The sequence below is a fragment of the Sprattus sprattus genome, assembly GCF_963457725.1.
Source record: "Sprattus sprattus genome assembly, chromosome: 3".
Lineage (NCBI taxonomy): Eukaryota > Metazoa > Chordata > Actinopteri > Clupeiformes > Clupeidae > Sprattus > Sprattus sprattus.
The window spans coordinates 48,124,310-48,133,625 of record NC_137922.1 but is presented as its reverse complement, the minus strand read 5'-3'; positions in this window follow the sequence as shown (position 1 = coordinate 48,133,625).

The window sequence follows — 9,316 nt, the reverse complement described above, 5'->3', positions numbered from 1 at the left end:
ACATCCTGAATGTGATGATAAACCAGAGGAAGAGAAAAAGAAATCACAACATTGCAGAAAAAACAACATTGCAAAGAGAAATACAGACTATGGGGTAACCGTTTAACAGCAGGGTTGTGGGACCTGGAACGTGAGACACATAAAACCCAGGCGCTTCAAAAATGAAGAGTGGTAAAGGTGTCTGTTCACACATGAAACCTTCTTTGGTCCATAACCAATAGTTTATCCTTGATAAACAAGAAATAAAAAAAGCTATCCATCTCATTGACTCTCTGTGAGAGGTGGCCAACAAGGGAATTCCACTATATAAAACATTTCTGTTGCTCATCTAAATATAGTGGCAGAAAGGTCACTACTGCCATGAGGAGATGGGGTCAATCGGTGTACGAAAATCTGCTAACTGAGTTTACACGCTCCTCGTCCACTGCTCACTGTGGCTGCTGTCCTATGACCTTTGACCTAAATGTGAAGGAAGGTTTGCCACCTGTTCTGTTCATGAGGCAGTATGACGTTTCTGTTTCCTGTTTTTCAAACAGAAAACATTTCAACAAGTTGCCCAGCAGAGGACAGCAAAAACTTCTTGAGTACTGTACAGTCCATTCAGATAGGATCCAGACCCCTTCACTGATTCCACATTTTGAAAGGTGTCAGCCTTGTAGAGTTAGTGTGTCCAGAGGCATGTAGAAGGCCTGATACAGTCAGTCCTTTTTTCATTTGCATTTATCATTCACAAAAGATGATTTAAAAAAAAGTGTGTGTGTGTCTGTGAGAGAGAGAAAGAGAAAGAGATAGAGAGAAAAAGACAAAGAAATGCATTATATGGCTCTGTGTGTTGTGCTTAAAGACAAACAGGTCTCATCAGAAGACGATATTACCAACTGTATTTGAAATTAATCAGGTACCTGAAGTTGTTGTTTTTGCTCATTGTGTCTCCATTTACCTGCTGTACATTCCCAACGTGTGTGAAAAAGAAATAAGGCTCCTTATCCTAACCCAAGATCTGAATCATAGATTAAGACCTGTGTTATAATTGAGAACAGGAGAGGGCTGGCAATCAAAAGCAGTCAGCAAATTTGGTGTCAAGTGGCCTCATTGTGATACAGCAAATTTGAAAGCAGAGTAAGGGACAGAGAACCACGATCTGGTCCTGGACAGAAACTCCAGAACAAGAATATGCATTATCACATTAACGATTTTAAATTCATAACTTTATCCATCTTATTTTAAAATCGATGAAAAATATAGTTATGTAAAAGTTAAAATGTTTGGAGATAATGGGCCTCATTCTTGAACACAGTTGAGAAGAATTTTGGATTTGGATTTAGAAAACCATTTGCCATTCTCGATAGTTTTCTCATCTGGGATTTCATAGTATTTATTGTTACTCTAGGTCTCTATTGCTCGTAGCTTGACTTTTCTCTCCCTTGTACGCCGCTTTGGACAAAGGACGCTGCTAAATGGCTGAATGTGAATGTAAATGTACACGAACACTGCAGATGTAAGTGAATAAATAATTAAGTACTAAACCCAATCGCATTAAAATAGCCAAAGTGGAATAGAATGGACACATATACATCCTGCAGTACCTCCACGTCTGCACTGGTTAAGTTAGATCTGCGTTTTTTGCTCGCTTTCCGATTTGGCATGGCTCGCCTTACGAGGTGCTTTCATGTGGATTCAGGAGATTCTGACAGCACACATCTCTACGGTTGTGTGCCCTAATAAGGAGCTGGCGGGGCGTGTGTATATGCAAATCCACTTTCACGAGAACGCACATCAATTTAAGAAACTAATCCAGGGGAACACAGCTGAGAAGACTTTGGCTGCTTATGAACGCATTTTTAACCGTGCAGGAATGATCGAGAATGAGGCCCAATGATTTTATTTTCAGAAGATAGTATGCTCCTACTTAGGTACCTAGGACATTAAAGGAGGTGGTATGTAAAGTAACAGTAGCACATGGCGGATAGCTTGAACTCATATGAGGATGCAAAAGAATTGTCACCAGTATAGAGTAAAGTCTTTTCAACTAACGTATACAGTGGAATAGTTAATAGGCATCAATGGCACAGATTAAAGAAGAATGATTGGTAGAAGAGGGGAAGCTTTTGAGAAAGTGGACATCACCAAAGAAAACGAAACATCACACATATCGTTAAGCACTGACTGCTACTTGAAGGCGCAGATTCTGGCGAAAGGTTACACCCCTCCCTTCTCTGCTCTGTCTTTTAGCATACACTGAACGGACGACTAAAGAAATGTGTATAGTTTGAATGAATCTGCCTAAAAGTGCAATAGGTCATAATCAAAGACTCTATCTTTGATTTAAATGAATAGAGCGTGTTTAGGCTATGCTTAGACTACGTAGGCCTACCTTTCTTAAATGGCACTTTACAGATCGTTTCGCATTTAGTGGACATCATCTCTGAAGATGGTAGAGGTGCATGGCTCAGAATTCTGTCATTCATCAGTGACATATAAAAGAACGTGATGATTGTGGTGGAAATTAATCAATCATTTCGTCAGTGAGAGGAAAAATAAACAGTCTTGTCTTTGTGTTATTTATTCAGAAGAGAATTACAGAGTGAAGAATCTTGGTCAAGGCCAGAGATCATACACCAACAAATGGGTCAGAGGTCTGACGAAAGCAGAAGTAAAGTTTGCTATACTCATGACCTACCTCTGTGTGCACAAAGGCACGTACACTTTCTAGCCTCGAAAAAACTGTCTGCAAAAGATTTCACTTTCATAACAGAAGCAGACACTTGGGGCCTGATTTACTAACAGGATTGCGCCCATTTCTGGCGTAAAATAGCGGTCGTAAACATAAAACGGTATTTACTAAGGGGTCGCAGCGCATATTAACGCCTGTGGGTGTGAACAGGGGAGGGCACGGAAACGTGGGTGGAAACCTGGGTGGAACGTGGGCATGGAGCGCAATTTTATGGGAGGAGAGAAGGTAAGTGCGCCTAATGATGTATTGCGTGGTATTTACTAAAACTGCCTGTCGAGCGCACGTCTCAATTTGCGGGATAATTCTCTGCCTCCTAAAAGCACGTCTCAACCAGGAAGCGCATTTTCCATTGAGTCTGAAAACGTTGATATTGCACCAGTTATAAGAGCAAGGCGAAGATACAGAGACAGCGCAAAGAAATATTTTTTTCAACTCGTATAACACTTTTTCAGTTAAGCGATCCACAAATCATTAGATGGTACAGGTTAACCAGCCATGCAATACTTCTGAACCAGATCAGAGACATCGAAGCCTCCAACCGGAGATCACATTCCATTCCATCAGTTGTTAAACTCAGGACAACATTACAAATTTTGGCATCGGATCATTTCAAACAGTTATAGCATCAGCAGTTGTCATATCTCAGCCTTCACTCAGCCAAATATTCACCCAGGTACTCGACGCATTGCTACGGTGCGCTGGTCAATACATTTCCCCACTGCCATAGCTGAAATTAGAGACATCAAACAGGACTTTTTTGAAATCGCAAACTTTCCGAACGTAATTGGAACCATTGCTTGCACCCACATGCAAACAGTCCCACCTTCAATCCACAAACACGTTTACCAAAACAGAAAGCACACATATTCAATGAATGTCCAGGTCATATGTGATGCCAACATGACCATTACTTACGTGGTAGTGGTCTGTCCATGACAGTTTTATCTTCCGGAATAGTGCCATCTATTCATGATTGAGCAACGGTGATTTTGGAGAGGCCTGACTACTTGGTATATGTATTTCTTTCAGTGGGGATATATTGTAGTGAACCCATGTCCCAGAACGTATTAATCTCGCCATGTACACACCTATATTGTTATAATAGACAGTTTATGCATTAATGCCACCAATAGCATATTATTTATAATCATGTTCTTTTAAACATCTCGCTGTAGGTGATGGCGGGCAAAACAACAATATAACTCATTGAATCAGGTTAAATGATTGAGCAAACGTGAACCAATATATCTATCTCCTCTCCGCTGAACCTTAGTTTTTTCTTCCTCGAATCTCCATGGTGGGCAGTAACTTGCAGGCAATTTCTCCCGTCTTTTAACGGTGCGCTAAATAATGATTGCCCAGATTCTGGCTTGATAAATATCACGGAAAATGCGGGGAAACACCGTGCGTTAATGTGCGCCTGGCAAAGGCGCAGATTAAGCTGCGTTCGCAAATCAAGGTTAGTAAATCAGGTCCTTTAAAGGGTGGAGTAAGCACACAGTGCCCAGCGCAGATGTGGTTTGATAAATACCACGGAAAATGCGCAAAAACACCGTGCGTTAATTTGCGAACGCAGATTAAGCAGCGCTCGCATATTAGTAAATCAGGCCCGTGGTGGTTAGCTGCAACGCGTATTGTTTCAGTTAAGAGAGGAAGTGGTACATTGAGCCATAAAAGAACATTAGTTCAGTCAGAGTTCCCTTAAGACAGATGCAAACTTACAATGGAAATCTCATGACAATAAACTGTGGTTGAAATCTGATAATAACCTGTCTAATACAGATCAGTCTTATAATTAGATATTAGTAATACGTTTATTAGTTTCTGCAGAAGGATCAGAAACACACAGAGTGAACAGCAAGCAGTCAGTGAGAATTGGGATTACTTAAAGAAACAGACTGAAAGAATCTGTGGATTGTTCTTTGAAACACTTGAAGCAATCTATCTGCTATGTACCTTAAATACTGTCACACCAAACACAGAACATATAGTAAGGCCTGTTTCACACTGCCTGCATTGTGTGTGGGTGGCCGCTGCCTTATCTGTCGATTTGTATTGCATCTGCACAGCCTACCATGGACGTGCACAGGAGTGGGCTTGGGCAATTGCCCGTTTGCCCTCCTCGACCGAATTTGCCCCTCCGAAGGAAATATATATATTTGCGATCAGAGGACCGGGATCGTGGCAGCACCGGTTAGTGAGAGTTTAAAATGATATTGGCAACATTTGCAATCAGATGACGGGGGCGTGGCAGCAGCGGTTAGAGAGAGTTTAAAATATTATTGGCAAAATGTGCGATTAGGGGACGGGGGCGTGGCAGCAGCAGTCAGAAAAATGTATGTGTTGCCCCTTTTTTCCAGGGCAGAGCAACTGCCCTTCAAAATTCCTGTGCACGTCCCTGCAGCCTACAGTATGCACACTGCCTGCTTGAGACGTGCGGTTCGCCCGCCGTGGAGGCTGTTTTTCTGGCGTGATGTAAGAGGAAGGAAAACGGTTCTCAGCAAAACTAGACAGTAAAAATATGTTTTAATTGGCATATTGACATCGTATCAGCAACATTACATAACTGACACCTTTCACTGAATTTTCGGTGTCTGGGCTATGTGTCACAGACATGACGGAAACATCATATTACATTTTTTAACCATTTTAGCAATCAATTATAAAAGGGGAAAGTGGATGCTACATGTGTACTGTACAGTAACCTAATGTAGGCTATAATTAAATTATTTCCATAGGTTAACAGAACATTAGGTGAAGGGCAGTATTTTTCTGTTGTGCGTCCTCTTTCTCTCTTGCACTTGCTCTGATGAGGGTAATAAAAGTAACGTTTCAGACCACTCATCAACTATAAAAGACACCAAACTGATTGTGTATTGAAGGCCATTATCAAAGGCAAACTCAATGGAGAAAGACAGGGCTGGCAGTAGCAACGCTACAGCAGAAATGTGTGTAATTGGTGCAGTGTGAAAAAAACAAAGTGGCCGAGACGCAAAAGTTCCGCAACGCAGCCGTGAGGTAAACCCAACGCAACGTATTTTCTTGAGCAGTGAGCTGAGCTGAGTGTGTGCGTGATGCTTTGTGACAAGGGCTTATCTGCAGGTTTATGACTTCTCAGAGTTCACTCGGTCTTATCTCTTATCAGACCCCAGTCTATGGACTTCACTCCCCACCTGTTAACAGTGTTTATGGATGTTCCAAAGAATGGACTTCAATAAGTATTTGTGTGTGTCTGTGTCTTTGTGCGTGAGAAAGGGTGTGTCCAGGAGGACACGTAGGAAGAGGGGCTGCCCTTCACTCTATGTTCTTCAGAGAACTTCAGAATCACAGCACAGTGAGAAGACGGAAAGAGTAAAGGAGGACATGAACAACTGAGAGAAGACAGAAGAGAATGTGAGGGATGCATACAGAGAACTGAGGTACTGGCTGGTGCTTCTTCAAAATTCTGACAATGACAGAAAATGAAATTGTTGCATAAAGGGTCACGTTGAATAAACGTAAGTAATAGAATAATTATTAATAATACACATGGGAGATGCCACTTTACAAAAAGTTGTGAACTGCTTAAGTTGTGAACTATCACCTTCAAAGTCAGAGTAGCTTTATTGTCAATTACTTCACATGTCAAGACATACAAAGGAATCGATAGGACGTTTCCCACTCTCCCTCTCCCATGGTGAAACATATAAAGTGCACAGGCACAACAGATAAGACAAGAAATGACCTAATACTAAATAGAACATACAGATACACGTACAGCAGCATACGTTTTTTTTTTTTTTAAGTGAGGTAATGGTAGTGCAAAAAAGGCAATTTGGTAGCAAAAAAAACAACAAAAAAAACATCCTGTAAGATGTAGTATTTGTTACATTAGCAGTGCAAGCAGTTACTGATGGTTAACTCTACAGGTGGATAATCACTGTTGGATAACACAACTGAAGGCTAACTGAAAAAGAGGTAAACTACTTTGGTAGAGCAAAGTTAGCCAAGACATAATACACCTTTTGGTCAAATTATGTGTGTGCACTCACATAAACCTCCTGTGTTCATACGAAGACCTGGAAATGAGGAAACAAAGATAGCGGCTCGGCTCCTATTCCAGAGGAGCTTTGTGACACACTCCAGCCACAGTACTCTAGATCGCCTGTAGTGCTTTCTCACATCTGGCATTTAGTTGAACACTGAGTCATGTTTATTTCTTGTTGTTGCTATATAAGAAGTACCTGAATACATCCAAAAGACCACATATTATAGGGAAATCTGATTCTGCTTCTCCCTTATGGTCTCACACATGTTGAGAGATATCTACCTCAGCAATAGCCATAAAAAACGGATTATACAGTAAAAGATGGTTAAATAATTTTCATGTACACCACCGTGTACATTTGCAGATACTTTTTTGGACAGCTTTCTGCATCTGCACTGTCTTCCGATTGCGACCGTTCAGTCTCACATCTCTCAGTTTTTTTTGTTCCATCATGTACGCAACACAGGCCCCCGTGTCAGGCAGCACGTACAACAAAAGGCGACACACAGACCGTTAGCTTTCCTGACAGGGGAAGTGGGGGGTGGGGGGATTCCAGGACATCAATTGCAGGTATGAGTCATACAGACCATGCATTTGCAGGTTGCATTAGTCTGACTGTAAGAACACAATATGTTGCCTGCGGTCTGTGTGCATGTGTGTTTGTGTGTGTGAGTGTGAGGCATACATAGAGAGAGAAAGAGAGAGATAAAATGGAAATTACTGAAAATAAATGAATGAATGAATGACTGGTAAATCTCTGCATGAAGTGAATTGTGCATGACGTTTATAAAAAGTGAACTTGTCAGTGATTGTTACAACCCTGTGGGTCCGTCTAGGTATTTTTGCCCGTGCTTTCTGTTTCGTCTTGTGTGTCTTGCAGGCGGGTTGGTGCACAGCTGATTGGGGCTCTGATCCCATTGAGTGTATAGAAGTCCCGGCCCTTTAAAAGCTAGCGGATAACACATGTTTTTTTTTGCTTTGGGGATCCCGCATTTCTGTTGTCTGCCACCCCTCGTTGCCACTACCATCTTTTTAGGGGTGCCGTGAGCCAGAAAAGTTTGGGAACCACTGCTGTACAGTAACCCTAATGTAGGCTATAATTAAATTATGTCCATAGGTTAACACAACATTAGGTGAAGGGCAGTATTTTTCTGTTGTGCGTCCTCTTTCTCTCTTGCCCTTGCTCTGATGAGGGTAATAAAAGTCACGTTTCAGACCACTCATCAACTATAAAAGACACCAAACTGATTGTGTATTGAAGGCCATTATCAAAGGCAAACTCAATGGAGAAAGCTCGGGCTGGCAGTAGCACACTGCAGCAGAAATGTGTGTAATTGGTGCAGTGTGAAAAAAACAAAGTGGCCGAGTCGCAGAAGTTCCGCAACGCAGCCGTGAGGTAAACCCAACGCAACGTATTTTCCTGAGCAGTGAGCTGAGCTGAGTGTGTGTGTGATGCTTTGTGACAAGGGCTTATCTGCAGGGTTATGACTTCTCAGAGTTCACTCGGTCTTATCTCTTATCAGACCCCAGTCTATGGACTCCAGATACTTTTTTGGACAGCTTTCTGCATCTGCACTGTCTTCCGATTGCGACCGTTCAGTCTCACATCTCTCAGTTTTTTTTGTTCCATCATGTACGCAACACAGGCCCCCGTGTCAGGCAGCACGTACAACAAAAGGCGACACACAGACCGTTAGCTTTCCTGACAGGGGAAGTGGGGGGTGGGGGGATTCCAGGACATCAATTGCTGGTATGAGTCATACAGACCATGCATTTGCAGGTTGCATTAGTCTGACTGTAAGAACACAATATGTTGCCTGCGGTCTGTGTGCATGTGTGTTTGTGTGTGTGAGTGTGAGGCATACATAGAGAGAGAAAGAGAGAGATAAAATGGAAATTACTGAAAATAAATGAATGAATGACTGGTAAATCTCTGCATGAAGTGAATTGTGCATGACGTTTATAAAAAGTGAACTTGTCAGTGATTGTTACAACCCTGTGGGTCCGTCTAGGTATTTTTGCCCGTGCTTTCTGTTTCGTCTTGTGTGTCTTGCAGGCGGGTTGGTGCACAGCTGATTGGGGCTCTGATCCCATTGAGTGTATAGAAGTCCCGGCCCTTTAAAAGCTAGCGGATTACACGTGTTTTTTTTGCTTTGGGGATCCCGCATTTCTGTTGTCTGCCACCCCTCGTTGCCACTACCATCTTCGCTACTCACCGGAGAGAGAGACTGGGAGAGAAGGCCAGGCTGTTGAGGCCTGTTCTCGACGCCTTGTGTTTTTGCTTGTTTAGTTATTTTTGAGCCTTAGTATAATTATTCTATTCTTTGTAAAATGAATGCACAGATATTTTTATTCCGTTGTCAGCCCATTTTTTTAATATATATTTGTCATGTCCTAAAGCCCTCTTCAACGGTTTTCAATTAAATTCAATGTAAAGTGCTTTTTTTATTTAAATGTATTAATTACTGGGAAACTTTGTAAATAAACTAAAGTCTAAAGTTTCCTCTATGTAAGCAATGTAAACAACCACCACCTTCATGGAGATTCCTTCTGTC